Genomic DNA, 27692 nt, shown 5'->3' with positions numbered 1-27692 from the left:
ATCTGAGTTTTGCAAGTCACAGCTTTAACCAGTGAACCAGGCATCCTCTCAACTCTAGTACTTCCAAGATTTCATGAAAACAAGTGATATTTCACACAAACTAGACAGCGTGAAGGACTGCCCCTGTGCAAGCATATTTGGAAAAACTTATGGGAAAAAAAATCATTCAACATGTTCAAAAATTCTTACACAGGGTTTAAGATCCTAAAGGGTCATTACCCCATCTAGTGTGACCCTATATATAAATACAGGCCTCAAGATATCATTTAGTTAGCCCTATATTGAGAACGAATCATTTGTGGGCAACTGAAGTGTAACTTGGGATCCATGAAAGAACATCATTTAGGAACGGTACATTTTCTTAACCAGTAGTAACCAAATAGGACTACAAACCAGAGCAATAAATCAAAGTCATGTGAATATGAATAGTCAGCAGGCGAGTTAGAGACAGAGTTACTTGCAATAAAAGTAATAATCAAGATAAGCAATGTTATGATTATAAATGGACTTGCCTTTGTAAGGAACAATGAATATTTAAATTAGATTGTTCCTTCCAAAAGGAAAGTGTTATAAATGATAGAAAAACGGAAGTACGTCCAAATAAAATGCAACGGTAATAAGAAGGGAGATGCCAGGTTTATTGTCAATCCATGCAAATGTAATCACAATAGAGTGTAAAAATGCCTAGATTAGTATCGGGCCATTCAAACCATAAAAGCAACCACTGTACAAGTATATTGGTTAGCTCTGAGCACAAGTTTGAAATAAATCCCAACAGCAGTATAGAGAGCTATTTATATGGGTCTCTTTGTAAACTGAAAAGACAAGACTGCTGTATGACACCAGAAATAAACAAACAATAAGAACATCTCAAAATAGACTATGGATCTTAGTGCAATATCATCTTGAGAAAAACATACAAAATGATTAGTGATTGCCCTCTGTCACAGCAGGGTCCTTCAGGAGGGCCGTGATCTCCTTACAGCCCCCTCACTGTGCCAAGTCGGCCCAAGGGCACCCTCAAATTCTCGCCCGCCATGTCTTTGATGGTTAGATAAAGTTGGGAGGCTGCCTTACGACTCCCTGGGCACGGTTAGCTGGGACCTCTGTCCCCATGTGTTCCCGGACCCCCTGGGGGTCTCCCAGTATGATGGGTGCTCCCCAGGCACCCTAGCCTTATGGGCTACGCGTGGCTCCTACCAACCCCTAATACCACGCCCCAAGCCTCGCTGATGAGATAGACGCTGGTACGTCTCTCTCTATATATATATACTGCCCGTCTCTCGGGCCTCCTCTACATACTCTCACCCGCTCTCTGGGGCCTCCCCTGCTGTACTGCCCTCTCTTGGGCTCTCTGAGCCCACTCGGGGCCTCCCTGTAATGTTGCCCCTGTCTGGGGCCTTCTCTATAGTGTCACCCCCTGTCTGGGGCCTTTACACTAGTGCCCCCTCCTGGGGCTTTCCCTGCGATGTCGCCCGAACTCAGGCTCCTAAAATACAGCCCCCCCGTCTGGGGCTCTCTGCGCCCGCTCTGGGGACTTCTCAGCAACGCCGCCTGACTCTCGGGCTCACCGTGCTGCTGCCCCCTTCTCCCAGGGCCACCGCGCCACTACCCCTCTCACCAGGGCAACCGCAGCACTCTACCCTGCTCCGGGGTTTGTCGCAGCACTAGCCCTTCTTCAGAGGCTCACCGTGCCTGCACTGGGCTTCCTAATAATATTGCCCCCTCTCTAGGGCTTGCTGTGCCCGTCCTGGGCTTCCTAATAACATTGTCCCCTCTCTGGGGCTCGTCATGCCCGCGCTGGGGCTTCTCAAAGCCACCCCTCTCCGGGGCTGGGGTCTACGCCCCGCAAGCTGCGCCCTCACTAGCGCTACGCCTTCACTGGCGCCGGGGTTCCCATACCACTGGGGTTCCCCCTGAGAATACTGCGCCCTCACTGGTGCTAGGGCCCCACCCCCTGTAGGTCCCTATGAGGACACTGCGCCCTCCTCAGGCGCTAGGGCCCCCCACCCCTCTGGGGGTCCCTATGAGGCCTCCTCCAACGTTATAGCCTCACCCAAACCACCGGTGTAGTATCAAAGCCGAACATAAACTCGAGCCTCCTGGCTATAACTCAAACATAAAGCCTCCTGGCAGAACCATGGTGCCCAAACCTCTCCGAGCTGCCATCCTTCACCCAGCTAGAGCGGTTCCTGTGATTCTCGCCTCCTAGCTCCAGGAGCTCCTGCCCCTCTAGCTACTGGCAGGGAACTACCAGCCTGACCTCAGCCCTGTGCTTTATAAGGGCCAGGCCCTGCCTCCTACAGGCAGCTGGCTCTCCTTAGTTACCCCGGCAACCCGCAGCTGTGCTCCTTAATGTCCTGCCAGGGCTCTCTCCCTGGCAGTTTCTCCTCTCTAGGAGCAGAGCACTGAGGTGCCCTGCGACACCCTCATTCAAAAAACTAAACTTGTCTCTTATAATTAGCACAAAATGAGCCAGTGGCAAAGTTACCTTTGCATGTTATTTAGGACAGATACTATTCGATAGTGTATGAAACTGTAGGGAAAATCCTACTTGTGCTTGGGTTAAACAGTAGTCTGCAAATTAGGGCTTTCAAACAATTAAAAAACGTGATTGCAATTAGTTGTGCAATTAAAAAAATTAGTCACAATTAATTGCAATTTTTTCAACACAAAGACCCCAGAAAAGGAAACTCCACAGGAATCACAGTCATGTTAATATATTTTAAATGAATCTATTCCAATTTGTAAAAACTAATGTTGCTTAAGGACCATGCAGAAAATGACACTGGCATGAATAGGAAGATACACACTTTTGAGAACCAAAGAACGTTGTCACGGAAGCACCATTATTTAAATATTTTGACCTTAACAAAGAAAATAGTGTCATAAAGCCACAAAAATAGATTAGAAAAGCTAAGCATAATCCACAATGTCCACACAGGTGTAAGATGTGTAAGAACAAAGCCTAAGGTAGCCTGTTCTGGCCAGGCATGAACTTTTAAAACAACATGTCCTACAATGAAATCCAAGCAGACTCTTATTCATTTTAATGACCATTGGATCAGGCCCTAAATACAGAAAACAGAACGCAAATAAACCAATTAAATCACACTAGATTCCTGACAGCTGACATAGGGAGAGTTACAAGAGAAGTACTCCAAAAACATCAAGTAGTTGCCTCCTCACTACAAAGGACAGCAGAAGAAAAGAAATCTGTGTAGCACTTTGGTAAACTACATTGCAATATCTAAGTGTAAGATATCGATATTTTGGGTCTAATGAACTAAGTATTGCAGCTGTGAAAATAGTACAAAACATTTAACATTCACAAGTGAACACCAAGATTTTTCTGTTTGACAAATTCCAGCAAAATGTCACATTTAGCTATGGTGGTTCTGAGAATGTGGTGATTTTATCAAGGCCTGATAGCTCCCCTTGCCCCAAATCCTTTCCAATAATAGTGCTTAAGGGATAAGAAAGAAGAAAAGTAAAATCTGAATTTAATGACCATTTTGCTCCAGAGAGCAAGGCTGGTCCCACTCCTCTGCTCACTAGCTGGAGCAGTGAGGGCTGGCTCACTGGCCCCCTCAGGCAAACCCCAGCTGGGGTCTGGGGCCAGGGAGCAGAATTAAACTCACCTTCCCCTGTGTTACCTGTGACTGTGGATTACAAATCCCAGAAGCAACTAGAAGCAGGATGAGCAACCCTGCAGATTCCTGCTGCTGTGATTGTGAACTGCAAATCCCAGAGACCTTGGGGGCAGCAGGAAGAAATGAACACACAGCCCAAGTTGGCTACATGCCAGAGAACTATGCTCTATTGTCCCCTGGCTTCCGACTTGAGCCACTGCAGGCATGTGGCTGCATTTCCTGAATCAAAGTGAATGTCTGTTCACTTGCTTATTGGTTCAATCTTTACTGCTTAGACTAACCTGCAAAAACTAAATCACTTCAGCCTTGGGCGTTTTGATTGTCTGTATGTACTTAGCCTTTAGCACAATCTGGAGGCAGTAACTAGGGAGATAAAAGTCACTATTTTATGACTTAGGTGCTGCAAGAAAATCATTTCATCTTCTTATATACCACCTTTTAGGTACCTCCATTTGAAAGTCTGCCAAGTGCCTGGATCAGACACATCTTTTGTTGCTTTTAGCAAATGTCAGTAAGCCACTGAGGTGACTTGGTCTATCCTATTATTAGCTCTTTAGTTTTAGTGGTAGAGACCTGGGTTTTACAGTCCTCATGATCCAACCAGGAAGCCATTTTATCATATTTTATGGAATCTCATGTTCTCAGGTAAGTAATCTTAACAACCAAAACATACCTAATTAAAATGCCTATTAGGGCTGTGCAAAACAGCACCATTCATTTCCACTTCTGTTTCGCTGGTTCGATGGGACAGTGTTTCGTTTTGAGTTTTGTTGTTTCAAAGCACTGTTCCATTTTGTTTAGTCAAAGCTGTTTCGATGTTTCAACGTTTCACCCATAGGCTATAATGGGGAAGCACAAAACTGCCTATAACTTTGTCATTTGGTACCTGATTTGGATGAAACTTGCAGGGATGGCAGCCCATTCTGCTGTCATGAAGCCTGCCAAGTTTCAAGGAGATAGGTGCAGGGGTTTCTGGGAAAGTGCACCTCATGCTGCTGACAAGCAAAACTCATGTCACCTGTGTGTGTTAAGGCACACCAAGGTGAAAACTGCAAGCATGGTAGCCCCTGTTAAGGCCATGAAGCTTACCAGCTTTCAAGGAGATAAGTGCAGGGGTTTCTGGGAAACTGCACCTCAAACTGTTCAGAGCAAAACTTGTGTCACTTGTAAGTGTGAAGGCACAGAGAAAACTCAGTTCAAACAATGCTTTTTATGCTGTTTTTCTGTCCCTCCCCCAGAGCACTGGGATTGGAAGGGACCTCAGGGAAGGATCACAGTCACTGGCCAGCTACACATGTCAATATCAGAGCAGTCCTTCCTCCCTTTCCCCCTCTTCCTCCTCCCTCTCCTTAGTTTTTCTTCAGCTGCAAGCAAGCCCAGATTGAAAACTCAAAATGTTTTGAAACTTTCAAAACATTTAGACTGCCCTTGTTTTGTTTCAAGGCTGTTTCGAAGCCTTTTGTTTTGTTTCGATTTTGCTATTTCAAGCTCGAACTGAGTCAAAACAGCGTTGAAACGAAATAGCCAGCGAAATTTCGCACAGCCCTAATGCTTATCAGAGAATTGGAAGAAAAAGTACACATTTAATAAAACAATACTGAGTAAATATTTCCTGATTTAATCTGTAAGAGTAAAGACTGAGAGCATTCAAATCTGTGAATGATTCAAATTCAGCCCTAGCGAAAGAGGGCACAGCTGCTATTGTCTTCAATAGGAAGCCTGAATTTCATCCTTTGTTTTCTACAGTCTTGCCAATTTCAGGAACACAGGGTTATCTTTGCACCATATTGTCATATTATCATTGCTTTCTGGCAGTGGCATCAGTTGATGACTACAGAATGCTTGTACATGCCTCAGTTTTCATTAATGTTTCCTCCATGGCTGCAGAAAAATCAATTTGTCATTTACCCAATGCAGAATATCTAACACGCCATTTAAAATGCAACACCGTGCACTTTAAATGTTTACTAAGGATATGTGGAAGACTTGGGAAAACATAACAGTAAAACTGTTCACTGATAAATAATTGCTCATTGTCCCTTGATCTAGGACTGTCTATAACAGAGCAACTCCAAGCATGCTTAAAGACTGCAGTGAGCAACTAACACAGCAGCTGAATCATCATAAAGCACTGGCCTATTCTTCAAATACGAAGAACAATTGAAAAGTTAAGTGAAGAACCAATTATTTGCGAATTGCGCTCCTTATCACTAATAAACCCATTCAGAGTACACATAAGACTTTCCTGATTTTTCAGAGAGAATTACTTGCAAACTTCTGATTACTCAGTCACGTGTTTCAAGGAACACTTTCCCCACATGGTCCCCCAAGACATAAGGCTCATAGAGCCATTTTCAATGCTCCATCTTAAGAGACCATTTTAAACCAATATGAGGTTTCCAGTTCATTTTTGTCTAACTTTTAGTTAAAATGGTGATTCTCATCCGGGAAACCCCAGGATGCCAGAAGATCTGTTGAGGGGATGCTTCAGGAAGTGAGGCTGCAGATAAATGAGGCGTGAGAAGATAAGTAGATAATGGCAGGCTCATGCTTTCCCTGCTTGGCTGCTATCCCACCCCAATGCCTCACCCCTCTGCAAAGAGGTTAAGCATTGTAATAAATCAATTTCTGAAATGGGGTGCTGCTCAATTCAAAAAAGTTACTGATGGGTGCCTCAAGTCTAATGAGAAGTTCCTTTAATCTAAAAAGGTTAAGAACCATCGAATTACATAGTCCTTCTGTTATGAAACTGTTGTGTTAAAAAGTCTGGCATCTTTGAAGGCGCTGTAAAATCCTTTTTCTACTGAATGCATATTGTTATTGTACTAAAACTGCTGATTTACCCGGCACTCCAACTTGCCACCTTATTTCCCAGCTGAATTCTTTTTTGAGAAAGAACTTGATCACTATTGCAGAATATGCTGGCTAGTGACCACCCTTCTAGAGGTGAGAGGAAATGAGTACATTGTCTCGTCTTCAAGGAAAAAATAAATTGAGCTCTACCCTCTTGAACACATTTGAACTACTCCTCCTTCACAACCCTTTCATTATTCTGAGCCTGGAATCATTATTATTATGAATTTAGGATGGAACAATCACGTGTACAACCTGGGCACTGACTGGCTATGAAGCAGATCTGCTCAAAAAAGAACCTGGGGGTTACTGTGGACAAGAAGCTGCATACAAGCCTGCAACGTGCCCTTATTACCAAGAAAGCTAACACCAGGCTGCATCAGTAGGAGTGTTGACAGCAAATCAAGGGAAGTGATTATTCCCCTCTATTCAGCACTGGCGAGGCCACATCTGGAGTACTATGTCCAGTTTACAGAAAGGATGTAAATAAATTGTAGAGAGTCCAACAGAGGGCAATGAAAATGATTAGGAGGCTGGGGAATGTGACTTGTGAGGAAAGTCTGACAAAACTGGGCTTATTTAGTCTAGAGAAGAGAAGACTAAAATGGGATTTAAAGCAGCCTTCAACTACCTGAAGGGCAGTTTCAAACAGGATGAAGCTAGACTGGGGTTGATGTGTGCCAGAGCATAGCACATAAGGCCATTTCGCTTGGCACGCCACAGCCAGCCCAAGCTCTGGGCAGCTGCCACTGGCCACTGGCAAGGGCCAGGGCTGCTTGCAGCAGGTGGCAGGGAGGCTATAAGACCTGCTGCGAGCAGCCCAGGCTAAATGGCAAGCCGTAGCTGCCCAGAGCTTGGGCTGGATGTGACAGGCAGCCACAAGCCTGCAAGTAACTGCACTGGGGTCTGGAGTCCTGGATGGGCTCATTGCCACCTGTGCCTCGGGGACCACCACAGTGAAGAAACCAGGGCTGCGCTCCACCACAAGGGGCTGCATACCTGCAAAGCCTGACCACATTGCGGGGGCCAGGAAGGGGCTCAGCAGGAGGGCAAGTGGGGCACATTCCCATCCCTGTCCCACCACACCTGGCTGTGAAGGTCAGGGTGAGCTGTGTGAGCACAGAGGCCCTTCGCAGGACAGCCCCACCGCCTCCATCCACATCTCCTCTCCCTGCAAACCTCATCCACATGATGCCTGAGGGAGCTATGCCACAGAGGGAAACATGCACCAGGCCCAAGCCACAGCCCTGGGGGTGGTGCAGGGCAGCCTTTGGCCTGCCTGTGGGGCAGGGGGATGGTGCTTGCAGGCAGGGGCAGTGCCATAGGGGCAGCTGTTCTGGGAAGTCCCAGGGGGCTCCTCCTCCCATGCCCAGGCACCAGTGGACTGGGCCAAGCCACAATGCCAGCCCCAGCCCCTGCCCCTGCTGTCACTCCTGTTGTGCTGAGCTGGTAGCCAGGCCGCTGCTGCAGATGGCACAGACCTCAGCTGTGGCCCTTGTCCTCATCATGGCCCAGGGGGTCCCAGCAGGGTCTGCACTGCTCCTGCATGGGAGGCCAATACCTAGCCTGTAGCAGGGAAGGGGCAGCCCCTGCAGCCCAGCCCATCCTTGCTGTGCTCCCAGGGGTACACCTGCAGCCACATCCAGGAACGAGCAGGGCTGGGGCTCTGGACCGGTGCTTCTGCTTGCAGGCTCGCAGCTGCCTGCTGCAAGCAGCCCAGGCTCTGTGGTGGGAGGCAGGGGCCTGCCCTGTGCCTGGGCTGCTTGCAGAAGGAAGCCACAAGCTTGCAAGAGGCTGTACTAGGGTCCGGAGTCCCTCTGGCAGTGGATGAAAGTAGGCCTCAGGGAGCACGGTGGGGAAGGGGCCAGGGCTGCACTGCCACAACAACAATCAGGCCAGCAACCTGGACTTAGAAGTTATTGGCAACTCCCCCTCATGTCCACCCTTCATACGCCAATATCTTCAAAGTCCAGGTTGCTGGGCTTTCTGGCACTTGGCCCAAATATTACGAAAAACTCCCTCACCAAGAGGGTAGTAAAACACTGGAACAGGTTACTCAGAGAGGGTGGTGGAACCTCCATCCTTAGAGGTTTTTAAGACCTGGGTAGACAAAGCCTTGGCTCAGATGGTCCTGCTTTGGGCACTGGTTGGACTAGATGACCTCCTTAGGTCCCTTCCAACCCTCATTTTCTATGATTCTATGACCTATGAATGCCCATGTCCCTCTTGCTGTCTCTGTTCATGGCTACTCCCATCCTAAGCTTCTCCACTTCCCTCTCCATTACCCCTTATTCTCCGGAGACATTTACAGCTCCACTGTCTTGCTTTCTCTTAGGTTTCTTTTTTTTTTTTTTGTTATCCCTTTACCTTCCTGCTTCTTCCACCAAAAACAATTAAAAGCAGTAGAGGAAAAGGACACTTTTGGACCCTCTGTATAATTTCCAGAACAAATACTGGGCTCCCCCTAGATGAAGGGCTTAAAACACTGTCAGTGCTATTAAAAGAGAAGTTAGACCTCAGCAGTCTTCTACGGATTTCCCTCGCTTTATGCGGGTTCATGTGCAAATTCACTCTTATGCAATAAACCTTTTATACCAAAAATTCATTATATGCAATAAAAATTCACTCATAAATGATTGGTGTGGTGGAAGCCCGCAGTCATCTGCTTTGTGTGGTGCATTGTGAGAGTGAACCGCACCAAAATATTGTCTTCCACGTGGATGTGTGGTCCTCACTTATTGTCTGCGACATGTGGTTCTGTAGTTGCCATCCCCATTATGATAGTGCCCTGTGCTTGTGTATACTGTCTGCTGTTGGTGAGTACCAAAATTGCCTTATAAAATTGGTAGAAATGGGCCTGGGGGTCAGTACAGTCAAGGTCTTGGAACGTATCCCTGTCTGTTAAAGTGGGTTCCCTTTAGACGAATTCGAGTTATGCGCCATTTTCCAGGAACGCACGTACATTATAAAGGAAGGGAAACCTGTAACTGCCTTTCAACTGGGTTGTATGTGTGTACATATGTCTGGGAAGTTCCAACATGAAAGGCTCTGTACAAATGTAAAATATTCCATTAACTATTGCAGGAAGCATGAAGATTTCCTTTTCTAGTGGCTGCCTTTCCTCCATTAATTTTATGTCAGTATTTGCTTGCCAGTGCTTTGGGTACCACATAGGGCCATGATGCATGAAAACAGTTGGTTAACAAATAAAATCCACAGAAGCAGAAAATACTGTCATATGGAAAGATTATATTAATCAAAACAAAAGAGGGAAATGTGTTATTTCTAAAGAGTCTAAATATAAAATGTGCAATTTATACCATGAAAAATGATGATGATAATCTTTTAAGGTAATTACAGAACAGACATACAGATCATCCTACAAATGAAACAAAGCCACTGACAAGCTACCCCAAATAAATTTTATGATGATCAAAAAATGTGTGCTTTGTAGATTCGTGACTGGTATAAGAAATAATCAACACCATTTCCTGGGGGAGAGCAGAGCAGGATGGATCTTGAATACCTGAAAAGTCACTTGAGCCTAATTAACATCTAAAGGAAAAATCATATGTACCTGTCCATAGTTTGAAATATTTGTTTGAGTGATTTAGGAAAACATTTTAATTAAATATGCTTTTAAAAGCAGTAGTAATTTGTTTGAAGTCAGCAGGCACTTAACACATAGTAAAGAGATGGATGGCAAGCAAGGGTTACCATTTGACCCTCTGCAGGGCACCCTTACAAAAATTAAACTGGATTATACAAGATAGCATCCATTTCCTAACATGACTGCAAGAAATCCATCAACAAATCTAGCTACCCTGCTCAGTTGGAATTCAAGGAACATAGGAAAGGGAAAGCATCCGGGACCTGGATATAAACAGCAGCAGTGTGTTGCTTTCTATACAACTGCTTTTTTTTCTGATGGACATCCGTCAGGTCCTTTTTACAATATTTAAAATAATGCACCTTCATGCCTGTAACACCTCATCAAATAACTCCGTGTGACTTGTGAATGTATGCAGAGGGGTGCTTATCTTTATCAAAAGTTAAAGAGTGTAACTGAAAACTGCTAATGGCTTCAATGTGTATCAGTTTACTGTGCAAAATAAAATGAGGAACGCATTCTTCAAATAGAGTATCTAACTCATGCTGCCCAGTCCGCTGTGTTTTATGTACCTATGTAAGGCAGAGCAGAACAGCTGGCAGGTGCATCTACATGTGCAATTAATGCACCTGAATTTTCTGCGCGAAAAAGTCAGGATCATTAATGTGCTCCTAGGTACCTCTACACACGCACCCCTGTCAGGAGTAAATTGCGCCTGACAGGAGCAACCCAGTCCAGGGATTCTCCTGTCCTGCTCTATCCCCCTGCAGCAGTCAAGGAGCTGCAGCAGTTGGGATGAACCCCATGTGGCAGGCAGACAGCTGCCTCTGCAGCTGGCACAGCTCCCCCTGCATCAAAGCTTAGCTAGGCAGCAGTGGGACCCCTGCTCCCCGTCAGCATCTACACATGCACTACAGTGCATCAGCTAATGCACCGTTTATCTACTACCTGTATGCATTGGTACTAGCAAACAGTGCATTACATTAATTTTATGTGCAGTAAGACCCATGCATGTATACACAGTAACACCTTACTGTGCACTAGATTAGTCTAATGCACAGTAATTCCCATGCATATGTGGACAGTGATGCTTTACTGCACATTAAATTAGTCTAATGTATAGTAAAGCATCTTGTGTAGGCACGCCCACTGACCATCTAAAGGGGAGATGCTGCAGTACACAGCAGAGTATTCATACAGGGGTGTGATTGGGAGGAGATAATGGAAGACAGATAAAGCTCTATAATCAATTAATTAATTAATTAATTAATAAAACTATGGATGAAAGAGGAGTGGAGAACAAAAAAGAGATATAAACAGGAAAGAACCCTCTCAGTCTACTGGGAAAAAAGGGATGATTGAAAGGAAAGTACCAGAATTAGAAAATTAGCTGAGGTTTTTATGGCCTCCATTACCACAGGATCAAAGTTCAGTATTCCAACTCTGAGACTAGCGACACAATCATGGGACAATCCTCTCTTTAAGAGAGGAAAAAGAAAGATTCTGGCCTCTTCCACATTCCAAGTGTAGTTCTTAGAAAGAGAGAGCTGAAGAAAAGAGAAAAAAAAGAGAGAAAGGAGGGGTGGCCAGAAGCATCTCAAAGAACTGGACGAGCCATCTGTTCATCCTTTGAATACAAAGAGATGATTGCATCCTTTTTTTGATCAAACAAGAGCTGAGTGAATAAGAGCATGCTGTAGCATCCCAAATTTAACTTCCTGATCAAACAGCAGTAGCATAACCAACTACATTTCTATGCTTATTATTGCCCCCCAAATACATCTTCTGAATTAATGAAAATCCAAAACAAATTATTTTGCTCCCATGTGGCTCTTGCTCAGTTGGCTGTGATGTGACTTGAATTCCTTCCTATTAGTGGCAGTACCTTCTCTGCCCTGTGTTGGCTGGCTGCTTACTTCAGTCCTTTCTCTTACACTTCTACACATAGCATATGTCTACACTGCCCCAGTATGGCCTCGGGGGGGGGGGGGGGGGGCACATATGGATGTGCACACGTGCAAACCTTATGTACTGCACATGCAGGTGTTTGCTGCACTGCTAATTTGCAGCACAGTGGGGGTTTTTTGACAATGGGAGATTCTGGTATCAAAAAAAAGTGCTGGCCCCAGTTTCCCCTACCCTATCTGGAGCATATTTTCCCACACTAACCCCATGTGCAGGACATGCACTAGGGCAAAAAGCAGTGGCATGAATTTGTACCGTTGCAACTGCATGCCCCTGCTTGTGGGGACTCAGCTAGGGAGTGTTGTACTGAGACAATACTGGGTGTACTGCATCTGCTCCATACATGCTACCTTCAGAGCTGGAAAGGGTAGGGATCTGTGCAGCACTATTTGAAGCAGTAAACTCTGCAGAAAGACAGTCAATTGGCATGTGCTCAATGCTGCATTAAAGGGACTTCATTACTTCAGGTTCAGGAGGTCCCACACAGATCTAGTGCAACAGGTCTCAGTATAGCACTCCCTGGACCCCCTAGGTCTGGGACAGACATTGCATAAACTGGTTTGACCCAAATCAGGCAAGTTTGACACTACATTCAACCAGGTTTATCTTAAACCAGTTTCAGCCATTTTAACCTCATTTATGTGCAGTGAATTTATGCTCTGTTACAGGTTCAAACCAGTTTCTGATCACTTAAACCGGTTTGTGTGTAATGTCTGTCCCTAGCCCTAGTGGGGCACTACAGATAGTCTCTTCACCTCATCTTTACTCTATACCTGCCTTCTTATACCTTTTACTTCCCCCCTCAACTTCCCTTTCCATTTAGTGAATTTCCTCCAGATTAACCCATTTTTAAAAAAATAATGGAATTAGCATGCTGCTCAGTGCTATCACATCGTTCATTACACTTACAGGGTAAAACCCTTCCCCCAACTTGTGCTCCTCATCTATTTAGACTGTAAGCTCTTCAGTTCAATTGACTCCTCTGTATCTGCACCATTCCTAACACAATGGAGCCTCATTTGTCACTGGTCTTTACTTATTAACATAAAAACAATTAAAAATAGCATACTTTCTGGTGTTTGGATCAGTTGAGTACAGCAGCTACTTCCTTTGCCCCAAATTCTGTTTCCAACATCAAGAAGAACAGAAACTAAACTAAATACAACTACACAGAATGGTTTCAGCAGCATACTTCCAATGCTTTCTGAGGAAGCATTTGTGAAAGTCACCACTGCTAGAACATCAAATATAAGAATATTAGGAAAAGAATAGGGTGTTTGGCTTAGAGTAAGGTTTAGAATCTGGTTTATGTAGAATTTACAAGCTCATGTTTTTTATGGGATGATAACTAATCATTTCAAGTGAATAATGAACACTAACACAAAAATTGTTGTACATGGTTGAGAGCCATAAGGAAGGAATAAACAGACTGAAAAAGTGTCTTCTCTACAACAATTAACTTAATACCATTTATCCTACTGAGGTTTCCAGTAGCTACACCTGACACCCAATACGTTATCTCTAAATTAACCAAGTCTCCCCTGTGCCAAGAACAGAGATATCAATTGTAAAATTTTAATTTATCTGTGCCTGGCATAATTTAGTTTCTTAATTAGCTACTGAAATTCTATTTGGAAGAAGACAACACAGTCATTTTCAGATTTTTCTCTCTGGATTACAAACTTCAACATATTGAGCATAAGTTGTTTCTTTATCGCAGTGTGGAGAAAAACAATGTGTTTCACATGCTGTCCTTTTTAAAAGTAAAAGTCACAACCCAAAATGTATATTAATTATAAGGGACCTTGAATTTAAAATTTCACTGTTTTTCCTCCCTATCACTATTGAGAGATAACATGTATTTTTGCACTTTTTATTTATTTTCTGCAGTTCAGATTATGTTTTCAGCAAATCAAACAATCTATAAATAAAGTATTCTTAAATCTAAATAATGGAGTTCTTATGCATAGCACTGGGTTAAATCTCTAGTGTGACAATCAAATCAAATGACATAATTCCCCATATCTTTTGTTACATTCATCAGACTGATCCAATTTAGGCCCAAGATACCATGGGTTCAGGTATATACTAAAGGGAAGGAAACTAAATACATGATTCTCATTAGAATTATAGAAAGTTGATAGATGATATTCAATAAACCATGTGAAACTTCAGGATATGAATTTGGGAGGCTTTGGATGGTATTAATGTTATTTAGTTGCTGGACAAAGTAAAATATGCACTTGGAGAGAGAGCTGAGCAAACAATTTCAGAAAGAACAACATTTCTACAAAGAAAAATGACAAAAAACATTTGGTGAAATCATTTTCAGATTTTCCCCCTTCCCAACAACTTTTTATTTGTTAGCACTGCCTGAAAATGACTTTTTCATTTGCTGAGACAGGTTTTATGTAAAGTTCTTTGTAAGCATGCAGGGAACAGTACAAGGTTTAATTTTATTAAATTACAAGTCTGTGTTCTTGTGCCCAGATATTTCCACATTAGCTCTCCGTTTACAAATGTGAACGTGAATTTTCATGGCTTAATGGTTTGCCTTGTAATTTAATGCATCAATACAACCTGGCAAAAAAGATATCCTGCCTTATTTACATCCTCCAATCTGGAACCAGCATTTTAAAGGACATCCCAGCTTTTCTAGAAAAGTATTGGCTGGTGCTATTAGGAACGAAGGACTCCTATGTTTGCAATCATAGAATCACAGAAGTAGGGTCGGAAGGGACCTTGTAGATCTTCACGTCCGACCCCCTGCCTGGGCAGGAAGAAAACTGGGCTCAAATGACCCCAGCCAGGTGGGCATCAAGCTGCTTCTTAAAGATCCCCAGGGTAGGAGCCAGCACCACTTCCCTTGGAAGTCGGTTCCAGATCCTAGCCACCCTAACTGTGAAGTAGTTCCTACGGATGTCTAATCTAAACCTACTCTCCAACAACTTGTGGCCGTTATTCCTTGTTATCCCGGGGGGCACTAGGGGAAACAAGGTCTCCCCCAAACCCTTCTGGTCTCCCCTATGTCGGGACCCAGGGCAGCCGGCCAGCAGCTCTCTCTGACTCCCATCCAGGCAGATAAGGGTCTGGGGCCTTAGAAGGCCATTAGGCGGGTATTTGTGATGCGTGGAGTGGAATTAATTAGGCAGACACTTATCGGTTGTAAAGCAAGATTATTTATTCACGCCGTCAAGGTGGTGAATAGCGGAGGTCAGAGATATTTAGTTAGTTATAGCTTAGAGATCGTCGTTTAGTCGTTTTGTAGATATATATATATATGGGCCGGTGGTCGGCTTATCGGGCATGCGGGGCAAGGGTACGCCAGGGAGGTCGCGGCGGGAAGACGCTGACAACTGATCAAATTGTCAGATTTATTCTAAGGTGTGGGCAGAGTTGTCTTTGACTGTGAAAAATGTAAGCGGGTTTTGTTTGTATGATAGCTAATTGTTTTTTGTTACGTCATAAATCTAATTAGAATCGCTAATTATCTAGCGGTCTTTGTTAGGGTGTTATTTTTATAGGGTTATTTTTTGGTTTTTTTGACCAATTATAATGATTTATATAAAGCAAAGAAGGCAAAAGTTTTTATCTTTGTTAGTGGCGCAGCAATAAATTTTTTTTTGACATGTGTAGAAAAAAAAGCGGTTATTATTATTATTGTTAACCCTTAGTTAACCTAGTGTAGAAAAAAACTGTTTTGAATGGTTATTATTTGTTTGTGACATGGGCATTATTTAATTTGGTTGTGACACCCTAGTGAGTTTATAGACGGTCACAAGGTCCCCCCTCAGCCTTCTCTTGTGAGACAGTCACCAGGTCCCCCCTCAGCCTTCTCAATGCATAGAAGGGGTGTGGATAGTACTAATTCTTTTCACCATCCTTTGCCTGTAGGTGATGGATACAATCCAACAAACAGTTTTGCTATGGAGATGTAAGCAGAGCCATCGCTAGAGTACGGCGAACTGGAACAACTGCCCCGGGCCCTGAGCTTTGCGGAGCCAGGCAGAGCGGCCGCGTCCCCTTCCGCAGGACCCACCTGGAGCTGGGGGCTCAGCACCGCGCCGCAGAAGAAGCACGGAGGACCCCCCACCCACTTTGCAGGGGTACCATGGCCCCGCGCAGTGTTAAGGGGGCCCAGCACAGGCTGATTTGCCCTGGGCCCTGCACCCCCCTAGGGTCGGCTCTGGATGCAAGCATTCATTCCTGGCATCCCAGCTACATAATGGATGCTGGGGTATTGTGAAAGTGAAGGCAAGAATTTACTTCATGGTTTAGTGGCCTTGTTAGAGAATCTTCTAGTACCTAATATTTAGTCCCATGACAGACCAGGAATGCAGCCTTGATTTCTGAGATAGCAGAACACCACTGGGTTTAGCAGTACAGGATGCACTTTCCAAAAGAACTATACTTTGATGCTCACTTCACCTCTCATCTGAGATAACTAACTGCATTTACGTCACTCGCTCTGTAGCTATGGTTTACCTGATACAAAAGTATCAGATACTGGTCTCTCTTTTAACTTTACAAAGATACCAAACTTCCCCCTTCCCTCCTAACACCCCACCAGAGTAATTTTATGGCTATGACTACGCAGCCATTGGCAGTACCATGTAAAGGTACTAGCTTGACTACTAGAAGCAGTTCGGGTATGGTAGCACAATGTTCTGCCTGAGCTAATTAGAACAAATTAACTATGAAGCAGGATATATTAGCCTTTGAGAAGTGTTCACACTAACACAGCTAGACTGCTTCCAATATGTAAGCTAGAAATACAGCACTAGTTTGGCTGTTTCTACACAGACATTCCCTCTTGTGATTTATCATCTTTCTACCCTATGGTTACCTGCAAATAGGGTGGTAATTCAATGCAGCCCTTCTAGGTATCCTGGGGAAATGTTCTCTCTAGTTAAAATAAGATGAAGCACACTCCTTTGTCGATTTAACAACCTATAAGTCTTTGATAGCACATGCAGTGACTTTTTTTTTTTTACATCCTTTTCAAAAGCATGAGATTCATTTTGAATTTATGATGAGACTCTGTGGAGGCATATCTCAGAACAGTCCACAAGCACCTTGAGACACAGTGTCCATAAAGTTGTAATTAAAGAAGAATACTTGCATTATACAAGGGAATAGTGTTCGTATTAATCAAATATTTCTGAGAAAGGAAAATCACCATAATTCACTTTCAGTCCTAATTATTAGGACATTATTAAAAGTCAAATGGAACCTTGAGGAAACATTAAAAGAAATCTGAAACAGCTCTGTGAATATATATTTCTTGTATTTCTGCTTCCCTCATTAATTCCTACTAAAGGATGTGTGCATCAAAACAGTATTGCCTTCCCTCAAGAGTTTATGGGCATTTGTTGCTTACGACCTCCCCAGAGGTCATAATCTTTTCATTGCTAAAGAAATTATTGCGGTGTTACAAGGGGACCTGGAATTAAGCAGCACTAGCAGAGTAATTTTTAGGAAAGACTTCTTCATGCCTGTAGCAGAAACATAAATAAAAGAAAAATACAAAACTGGATGGGAAATGAATATTTTCATAAACTATCTAGGCTTGATGAACTGGACACTGATGAGAGCAGCTGTTATAAAACAAACCAGGCCAGGTCCACATTTGCACAGCTGAGAGCAGTCAGTCTGTCTCTCCTGTGTCTCAATGACCACTCTTCTGAGCCATGCAATGAGAAGGAGGAAGCTATTGGATTCAAGCAGAGAGAGAAAGAACTGAACTTGTGGGAGGCTGCTGTATAACACAGAATGGGATGAGGAGCCTGGGGGTGGAAAAAGCGGAACTGGAGGGAGGAAAGAAAAACTGAAATTAAGGGTGAGTGCGATGGGAAGCCTGGAACTGGAAGTCAGGGATAAAGACTGAACCAGAGGACAGACTGGAACTACATGGGCAAGTAGACACTGTCTGAGAGCCTCATCCTGACACTTGGGAGCCCTGGAGCCTGGCCTTTCTACGTTTTGCAGCCAGCATTGAATCATGTTCCTGAATAAGGGTAGCAACAGGCAGGGGCAGATCCAGAGCGGGTGCAGTGGCATGCCTGCACCCTTTTTTGGATTGGACTGCACCAAAGGAGCCTCTGGGGACTTTGTAAAGTCCCTAAAGCATGTAAAAATCCTCCCTCCCTTCCCTTTCCTGCTAAAGGCATGCCTCCTCTCTACCCTTTCTCCCCCCCTTCCCATCTGACTTTCCCAGGTGTCCTGGGGGAAGGGAAAGAGCCTTTCCTGCCTCTTGCACATGGGATGGGCTCAGCTGGGGATGGGGGCAAGAGCAGCAGGGATGGACTGGGAGGTTCCCCTTCACTGTCCCTACTCCAGGAGAGAACTACTCTTCCACTTGGCTGTTGCTGATGTCCCCTCCCCAGCTGAGCCTAGGACCCACTCAGCCCAGGCTTCTCTGCCCGTGGGCAGTGGAGAAAGCAGCAGGCAGGGGAGTTGGAAGGGAGAGGGCATGCCACTGAGCAGGAAGAAGGGAAGAGGGGTTTTCACCTGCTTTAGGGACTTAAAAAGCCTGCCTGCACTCATGGGGCAGTAGAGTGTGGGAGCAGGGAATGCAGCCACCCCTGCAGTGCAGGTTGCTGCTCCTGCACACCACTTCAGGAAAATCTGGATCTGCCGTAACCACAGATTTCAATTTGTCAAATGCTCAGGCAGGTTCAGTTTTTCAGCTAAGCCCTTCACTCATTCAAACAAAAAATCATGACTTCTTACATGTGTTTCGCATAATCTTCATCATACAAAAAGGGCCCTCTGCAAAATTTAACTGTTTTCACATAGAAAGGTTGTGTGAGCAAGAGTGTGTGTACCTACATTGGAAAAATTCTGCCATCCAAATATTGCTTGCTTCAACTCCCACAGTAGATGTCACCCTGTTCTGTGGTGACTTCTCAACCATGAGCCAAATCCTGAAGTCTTCACTGGATTTCATTGCCCTCATTCAGGCAAATTCCCACTGAGTCAGAGGAATATTCCTGAGTGAGAGTTATTTGCAAGAAGGAAAGCAGGATTTAGCCGTATACTCATTCAGGAGAGGTACCGTATTTACCCAAAGCTAAGATGACTTCAAATTTAAGATGATCCCCAATAATTAGATTCTAGACATGGAAAATTAAAAATGTGTTATAATTTTCCATGTCTAGATTCTAATTATTAGGAGGTCATCTTAAATTTGTACCTTTACTGCTTTGGCAGAAAAACAGCACCAGGGGGGCAGGCAATGGGAAAAGCAGAAGCAAGAGGGCAGGTGGCAGGGAAGCAGAGGTGACTGTAAGCAATGGGATAAGCAGTGGGGAAAGCAGGGGCAAGAAGCAGGAGGCAGGGAAAGCAGGGGCAGATGGGTGGGGGAAGAAAGCCAAGGCAAGAGGAAAGCAGGGGTGGTAGACAACAGGGGTAGAAGCAGGCATCCTTCACCTCATCCTTGGTGACTACCATCCCACCATTTACCTCCTCCTTATGCCGCTTTCCCCACTGAACTGGGCACAGGTGGAACCTCAGAGCTGCTCCTACCCTATGCTGCAGGAAGTAGCTGTGCTTGGAGCCTGGCTCTGTACTGCCCAGATTTCTCCTCACCTGTTCTGCTCCCTTCCCTCCTCCCCCTTCCACGGGGAGACAGAAGAATGGGGAAGAAGGAAAGGAGCAGGACAGGGAAGGAGAAATCTGAGCAGTGCAGAGCCAGGCTTCCCAGCACAACTGCTTCCTGCAGCACAGGGCAGGCTGGAGACAACAGAAGCAGCAGTCTGCAGACTCCTCCTTCCCTGCTTGGCTCCCTGACAGCAAGGAAGTGGGGGAAGTGTGTGGGAATCTGGACAGGAAGAAAAGATGCTGCTGATGCTGTCCTAGCCACAGCTGGGATCCCTGCACAGCTATTTCTCCCAGCTCCCAGATGTGATACTCAATCCTAAGACAAGGCTTTGTTTTCCCCATGATGAATGGTTGCGGGGATGAATGGCGGGGAGGCAAGATGTCTTGTTAGAATCAAGTAAATATGGCAGATAGACGTGTTGGTCTGAAGTTGGGCAGAAGACAGGATAGAGTTGCACCTTATAGACTAAATAAGTTACAGAGATAGATAAGCCTTTGTCACCAACAGCTTACTTTGTCAATAAGATTTTGCTTATGAAAGTTTATACATCTCTGAATTAAGTTAGACTATAAGGTGCAACTCTGCATGATCTTCTATTCATTCAGGAGATGGAAGAGTTTAAAACATATGATTAAAAATACAATAAACTGTATCATCTTAACATGGGGATTGTCAACCTTTTTAAATAAGTGTACCCCCGGAGGCTGGACACAGAGCGGGGGGCAGGTGGTGTGCGGCCAGACAAAGAGAAAAGGTGGGGGGCGGGTGGTGGCAGCCAGACATGGAGCGGCAGAAGCATGGGGTGGTGGGTGGCAGCAGCCACTGTGTGCGAGCTTCCCCCCTCTCCTGCATCTGGCCAACCGGGAAGCACCTGTGCAGCCCGCAGAGGGGTGCCACTGCCCCCTGCCCCACCCTCCAGCCCTGCTCCTGGGAGGTGGTAGCACGGGGTGGTGGATGTCACACCCCATCCCCGCCCACCTGTGCATACCCCCTAGGGCCTTCCCAAGTACCCCTGGTTGACAACCTCTGTCTTAACACATCTAAACAAAAATTCCAGCACAGGGCCTAAGAATAACTGATACAGTTCAGTGGTCCTAAAAGCTCTAAATTTAGCTATTTAAAAGACATACCTTACAAACAACACCACCTGGGGTATATTGAGAAAAGTTTAATTGACAAACCTAAACATAGTGGTTGCTACCTCTTTAAGGCTAGGGACTGACATTCAAAAAAGCCTGAGCCTGAATTGATTCAATCTTTGCAGGTTAGTCTAACCTGCAAAGTTTGAAACAATTTGCAAGAGGACAGACGTTCACTTTTGATTCCAGAAATGCAGGCACATGCCTACAGTGGCTCAGAGCTAGAGCAGCTAGAGAGCTAGAGCAGCTTCCCTTCCTCAGCAGCTACAATGCTGGAGGGAAGCTGACCTGGGGGTCATGGCTAAGTATGATTGGGGAAGGGTTTAAATTCCTACCTTGGCTTGTAGAGACCCCAGCTGGAGGTGTGCCTGGAGGGGGAGGGGGAAAGCAACCCTTGCCAGGCTTGTCCCCAATGCCAGACATCAGCTTGGGCAGCACTACAGGCAAAGGAGGAAAGCGGGGGGATTAAACCCCCATCTCCCCTCTTGGGCACGGGCATGGGGACCCCAGCCAGCGTCTACCCGACTTTCCCCCCTGCTCCCTGCTCATGTGGTGAGGAGCCTGGCCAGAGCCAGCCAGCATGGCCCTGCTATCTGCCTGGGGCTGTGGCTGGGACTGTGGGGCCAAACTGGGCCAGCCTGTGGGCACTGCTGAGGGTGGACACAGAGGGGCCAGCCCAGGCTAGGCCATGGGGGCTAAGTACCAGCAGGCTGTGGCTCGGGCTGGGGCTGCAGGAGCTGCGTGGCCAGATTGCTCCCAGCTCCCCACACCCAGGCCAAGCAGGGCTGACATGGAGCCACAGGTGGCTGGGAAGGACCTGGCGGGGCCGGCCCGGGCTGGGCCTCAGGAGCAGGACCCTTCCCAGCTGGCTGTGGCTCTGTGACAGCCGGACCCAGCAGCATGGGTGGTAGCTGGCTGGGCAGCAGGCTTTGCAGGCCAGATTGGAGGTGCCAGCAGGCCCGGACATCCCCTGTCCTGGCAGCTTCAGCTGCACCACAAGTTGCATGCTGGCCAGGGCTGGCGGGGCTGTTTGGCATCTGTCGCCTCCAACTGCCATTGCCACTGCTGCACCACTCTCGGTGGGCAAACAGAAAGCTTGAGCCTGGCGGCTTCTGCCCAGCGCATGGAGCTCTGGCTCTAGCTCTGGGATGCCTTCCACCCACTTGCATGGCATGATGCACAGCCCCCAGGGGTGAATGGAATGGGTGGAAGGCATCTGGAAGCTGAAGCTTCATGTGCTGGACAGAAGCTGTCAGGTTCAAGCTTCCACCTGCCTGGAGGGGCACTGCATGGCGCAGCAGAAGCAGGAACTGCAGCTGGAGGTGAAGGGAGCAGAACAGCCCTGTCAGGCCCAACCAGTGCAGAGCTTCCCCTCACCTCCAGTGGCTCCTCTTTCTCCCACTCCTGCTGTGCCGTTGTGCGTGGCTGGAAAGGGGGGAGGAAGCTTCAGCCCAGTGCACGGAGATCTGGCTCCAGCTGTCAACCACCTTCTACTTGCTCTGCCCACCTGCAAGGGCTGCTCATTGTACTGGGTGGGTGAAGCAGGTGGAAGACAGCCGGAACTGGATCTCCATGCACTGGGCAGAAACTGCAGGGCTGGTGCTTCCCCACCTTCTGGCCTCCCACCACCTGAAGCAGTGCAGCAGGGGCAGAAGTGGGAGAAAGGGGAGTCACTGGAGGTGAGGGGAAGTTGAACACTGGCTGGGCCAAGCCAGCTGGGCCAAGCAATAGCTGTATTGTTCCCCTCACCTCCAGCTGTGGTGCCTGCTCCTGCTGTGCCACGTAGCACCACTCTGGACAGGTGGAAGCTTGAGTCTGGTGGCTTTTGCTCAGCGCATGGAGCTCTGGCTCCAGTTCCTAGATGCCTTCCACCCACTCTGCCTGCCTGCACGGGCTGCTCATCACACCAGGTGGGTGGAGCAGGTGGAAGGCATCTGGGAACTGAAGCCAGAGCTCCATGCACTTGGCAGAAAACATTGGGCTCAAGCTTTCTGCCCGCCCACCCAAAGCAGCATGGCAGGGGCAGGGGTTGGCAGGGGCAGCTAGAGAAAGGCAGAACAGCTTCGCCAGCCAGGATCAGTGTACAGCTTGTCAACCAGCTGCAGCCACCATGTGCTGCACAGGACAGAGGTTGTGGTGGTGGCTGTGGTGGGTGGCTGCTAAGCCTGGGGCCCCTTTGTCTCCAGGGACCATGCCAAACCCGCATCTGGCCATGCCCCTGCCTCTGCTCTGGCTAAAGAGCAGAGGGGTGGCGTCAGCCCTGCAGCCTGAAGCAGACAGTGCAGCTCAGCCCAAGGCTGGAAAGCATGCTGGGATGCTGGGGGACTCTGGTTCAACTTAAACCAGGAAGGGATCTGAAACAGAAGTTGCATAAACTGGTTTGACCCAAATCAGTTAAATCTGATACTAAATTCAACCAGGTTTCTCTTAAATCAGTTTCAGCCATTTTGAGACTGGTTTATGTGCACTGAGCTTCTATTCTGTTACAGGTTTCAACCAGTTCACATTAACCAGTTTGTGTGCAACTTCTGTCCCTTGCCTAACTGTCCAGCATGTGAACTATTTCTGATGCTGAAGTAGGCTGCTGGTTGTTTTTCAATGAAGACAAGGCCACATGAGACAGATAATACAACTGAACAATAAATCCTTCAATAGGAAACAGACACAGACAAGCTGTCACAAAAAATCAGCTAGACTAAGGTGCATCGCTGAACTTGGCTCATTAAATGGAACTGAAGGTGGCACTGAGTTAAGAGTTCCTTTCCCCTATGAACATTGGGGAACATTAAGGTACACGTTTAAAGAACTGTCATTTCCTTTTGGAAATGATGCACTTTGAAATATATAGCCCAGAAAAATCAGAAGCTGTCTGGACATCAGGCACAGTGTAGTCCATGGCAAAATTAAAAGGAAAATGCCATTTTTTATTTCATACATAATGAGGGCCAGACTCTATTCACTGCACTCACTTACATAGGTCTACTTGTATAAAAAAGGTAAGCAGAATTTAGTTCTATATCCATTGCCCTAACCTCTTCTGCTGCCCAAAATCAATGTCATATTTGTGGTATCAAAAAGTTAGCAGCATAAAAATGTGATTAGTTACTAATATGTGCTTTATACTGCCACAACGTGGTTTGAATTCTATTTTAAAAATTAACTGCATGAAATTATTTTATGGGCAAAAAGGCTTCTGTAGTAGGAAGGTCTTTTGAAATGCCATTTTTAAAGAATATTGATTATATGTTTAAAAGCAGGATGCTTTTCACATACTAATCTACAACAGTTCTGAAAGACGAGCAGAACTTTAAAAATATATATATGTTTAACATCTGAGACCCACAAAGATTAAAAGTATGCTGCATATCCCAAAATAATTTATTCAATATATCCCTCCATTTGCCCCTTATAGTTACTAAGGCCACTTAAATAGAAGTACAATGAAAAGAAGCACATCAGGCACTTATTTATATACAGATTTATATTTAAAAGTACACACAAATGTCAGTGATACTACTGTGATCACGCCATATTCTCAAATATTACAGAAGCTTTTTTAATTAAGAAACTAAAATCTATATTTCTGTAGGGTATGGTCTAGATGTACAACCCAAATTAACTTCTACTCATATCTCCTTCATGACACATAAGGCCTTGACTCAGAACAGTGTGTGTAACCTGTGATGAACGTTCCTGGCGTAAGTACAAGTCTACCACACACTTCAAATTTTGGAGAAAACCTCTTAGAAAATTGACAGAGTGGTAACTTTATTACATGATAAAAAATGCCATAAAGCCACCACTGCAATCAGACAGATAAACAGTAAACCTAAGGCAACCTATGGCAGCAGTGCTTTAACCCCAGCTTCATTATAACCTAGCAAGGTGAACTATCCTGAAGTATGGAAGAGGGAGCATGGGTCAATACATGATCATCAGTAAAACTATAGGGCTTTTTTATGTAAATAATACAAACACTGGCATGGGAGCATTACATTGATTTCTGGGAACATACACATATTAGCATTAATCAGCTGACAGTTTTCATAGCTCAAAGTTTCTTAAAACTCTTCTTCAGAGAGTAAATAAATTTCTCAAGCATTCTGATCCTAAATGTCCCATGCCTGCTTCAGCTACCGTTGTCATAGACTGTTTAATGCAGGGGTGATCGTGTGGACCAAAAATGATCCACTGGACTATAGGAACTACTTTGCAATAAGGTATCCAGAAACCAAGTCTGGGTGGGCATCATTAACATGGCTATACAATACTCCATTTTATGCTGATTTGTTACAACCTTCAGCATAATGTCAATTACAAATATGGTCCTCAGTTAGTCAAACTCATTCCAGGTGATATAGCATCTTATTCAATACTTCCCAATACCCTGAGTTCAAAAGGCTTTTGAGATGCCTCCTATATATTATTAGTCATCTCCTACAGCATGCACATTTTGTTTTGAAAGCAGTGTAAGAAAACACAGATGACCCTGGATTAAATACCAATCAATTTACTATTTACTTGCCTTTCAAAAGATTAGGTAAAAGAACACCTGTTCACTTCTAAATTCTCTAAGGAGCTAATATATAATAATTTATACACAATGCTGTCTTGCGTGATCTCTTTTATACTGCTCTGAAATGCATTTTCATTTATTAAAAGAATAATCCTTCAATTTAATATAGAGTTACTGGCGGTCTATATAACATTTTAAGAAAAAAATACTGAAGGTATTTGTCTTCTCTACCACACTTCCACTTGTATGACAAAGAAGCTCCATGTACAACTAAATAAGAACAACTCCACTAAGGAAATGCAACTTTGTCAAACCTACATCCGTACCCTTTCTCAATTCCATCAATAAACCACAATATTACTGAAAGGTAATGCAGTAGAAGCTTTATTTTGTGCGCTCTTGAAACTCATGAGGCCAGATCTTCAGCTAGTGTAAGTTTACACAATTGAGGATCTGACTTTTACTGTTTATATAAGGAGGTATTCCAAACTGAAGGGAAAAATAAAACCTTCAACTCACATGTAAACTAATCTGCTGGAACTAAAACTAACGCCACTGAAAGATGCTTCTCTTTAGGCAACGCATTATGGCATTCGGAAAAACCTTTTCTGTATAACAAACAGTGGCTTTTACAAGACCTCTACCAGCTGACATCTGTGATCTACTAAAATTTCATCCCAGCTTGACCTGTGCTAATCCATCCATGTGATTTCCTTTGCAGCTGCCAGAGGCTAGGGCTTTTTTGGTGATATCTTTTATTAGGCAAACAGAAAAGGTGAAAGAAATGTCCCAACTAATGTCTCGACAAACTATAGAGTTGGCCCAATAAAAGATACCGTCAAATAAAACTTTCTTGTCGTATATTTCCTCAATAATCAGCACTACAACAACACTCCAACCTTACTTTGAGTTGCCAACACTCTGGTACCTCTGAAGGACAAATGAGAGAAAAATAAAGGGAGGTAGCTGTTATATCAAGGCAATGTTTCTTAACCAGTGAGCCATGATTACCCAGGGCAATCAGGGTTTACAGAACATTCAAAATTTCATTACAATCTGACGCAAAACAAACCTTACTCTCTCACCTTCTATTCCACCTTGTCTTTAAAGGCCAACCAAGTGTTTTTAGTCAATATCTAAAAATGCACATGGACAAGTGATTGCATTGGCTTATCAATGTCATCATCAATTCATTTGTTACGCTTACTTATATAGAAAATGTAAGAGGCTTGTGAAAAAATGGCCTTGAATAAGGGGTTATCAAACTTGAAATGATGGAAAAGCATGCATTAGCACACAATGCAACCTTTATAAGACTTACTTGTGGCCATATGATTTTATACATCAAACTGTCAGACTGATCAACCCTAAGCAGGACTGTGGGCCTGGTCAGCACTTGGTCTGGTGACCTCAATGGAAATCCCACAGGCTTTAGGGAATGGTATTAGTTATTCTGTGGCTGACACTTTCTTCACGGTAAAACAGAAGCCAGTGCCTCAACAGGTTGTTAGAAAATCAACAGTCATTAGAGATGTCATCTTTTCAATAAGCTGTAATTTTAAAGTCTGGACTACATATAGTCACAACATTTTCACAACAATAAGGGTAGTAAAAAATGCCAAATTCCAATCGGCAGACAAAGTTCCTTGGATGAATTTGATATCTTTTATTAGACCAGCCCAAATAGTTGGAGAATAGTTATTATGCAAGCTTTCAGGTTCAAAAACCCTTCGTCAGGCTAAGGAAGTTTCAGCAGTTAGTGTGTGCTCTTCCTGGATGGAATGAAAAGTAAAGAAGCCAGGGGCTGGGCTGGGAAGTCAGTTGCCAGGCAGATTATAATGTGTCAAAAATCCAATGTCTATGTTTAGTCCATGATCTCTAGTATCCAGGAGATTGATGAAATGGAGCTCATAGGCTCATCTCTGGGAGGTGTTGTGTAAGTTTCCCTTGAGGATCAGGACTGAGAGATTGGAGTGGCCCTCCTGTGAGAAATGTGCCCCCACCGGTAATTGGGTGTTTCTGTCTTTGAAAGATTTCCGGTGTGCGTTCATTCTGGTGCGCAGTCGTCGTTTGGTCTCTCCTACATATTTTCCATCAGGGCATTTGGTGCATTGGATGAGATATATTACATTCCTAGAGGTGCAGCTGTAAGATCCAGGGATGCTGATGACTCTGTTGTGGGGTGTAGTAATTGTGGGGGTGGTAGAGATGTGTTGGCAGGTTTTGCATTTCTTGTCATGGCACGGTCTGGATCGTTTTGGTGTGTTCTGGGCTTGAGGAAGTTTGCTTCTGGTGATGAGGTTGGCAAGGTTCGGTGCTTGTTTGAAGGCTAGGATGGGTGGCTCTGGGAAGA

General features: G+C 45.0%; 1 protein-coding gene across 3 annotated transcripts in view; it reads right to left on the bottom strand.

Annotated features, from left to right (window-relative positions):
- Positions 1-27692, bottom strand: part of AMPH (amphiphysin) — a 200565-nt gene that overhangs the window by 111952 nt on the left and 60921 nt on the right. Inside the window, exon 1 of one of the 3 annotated variants that reach the window (XM_059728675.1) lies at positions 2154-2235. The exons of the other annotated variants lie outside the window; for them this stretch is intronic. The gene's annotated coding sequence lies outside the window, so the exon portion shown is untranslated. Of the gene's footprint in view, positions 1-2153; positions 2236-27692 lie in introns of those variants that run through there. 3 annotated transcript variants of the gene reach the window in all.

This window comes from Alligator mississippiensis, chromosome 5 (assembly GCF_030867095.1).
Source record: "Alligator mississippiensis isolate rAllMis1 chromosome 5, rAllMis1, whole genome shotgun sequence".
Lineage (NCBI taxonomy): Eukaryota > Metazoa > Chordata > Crocodylia > Alligatoridae > Alligator > Alligator mississippiensis.
The sequence above is the reverse complement of the archived record's forward strand: the minus strand, read 5'-3'. Positions and strand labels throughout refer to the sequence as shown.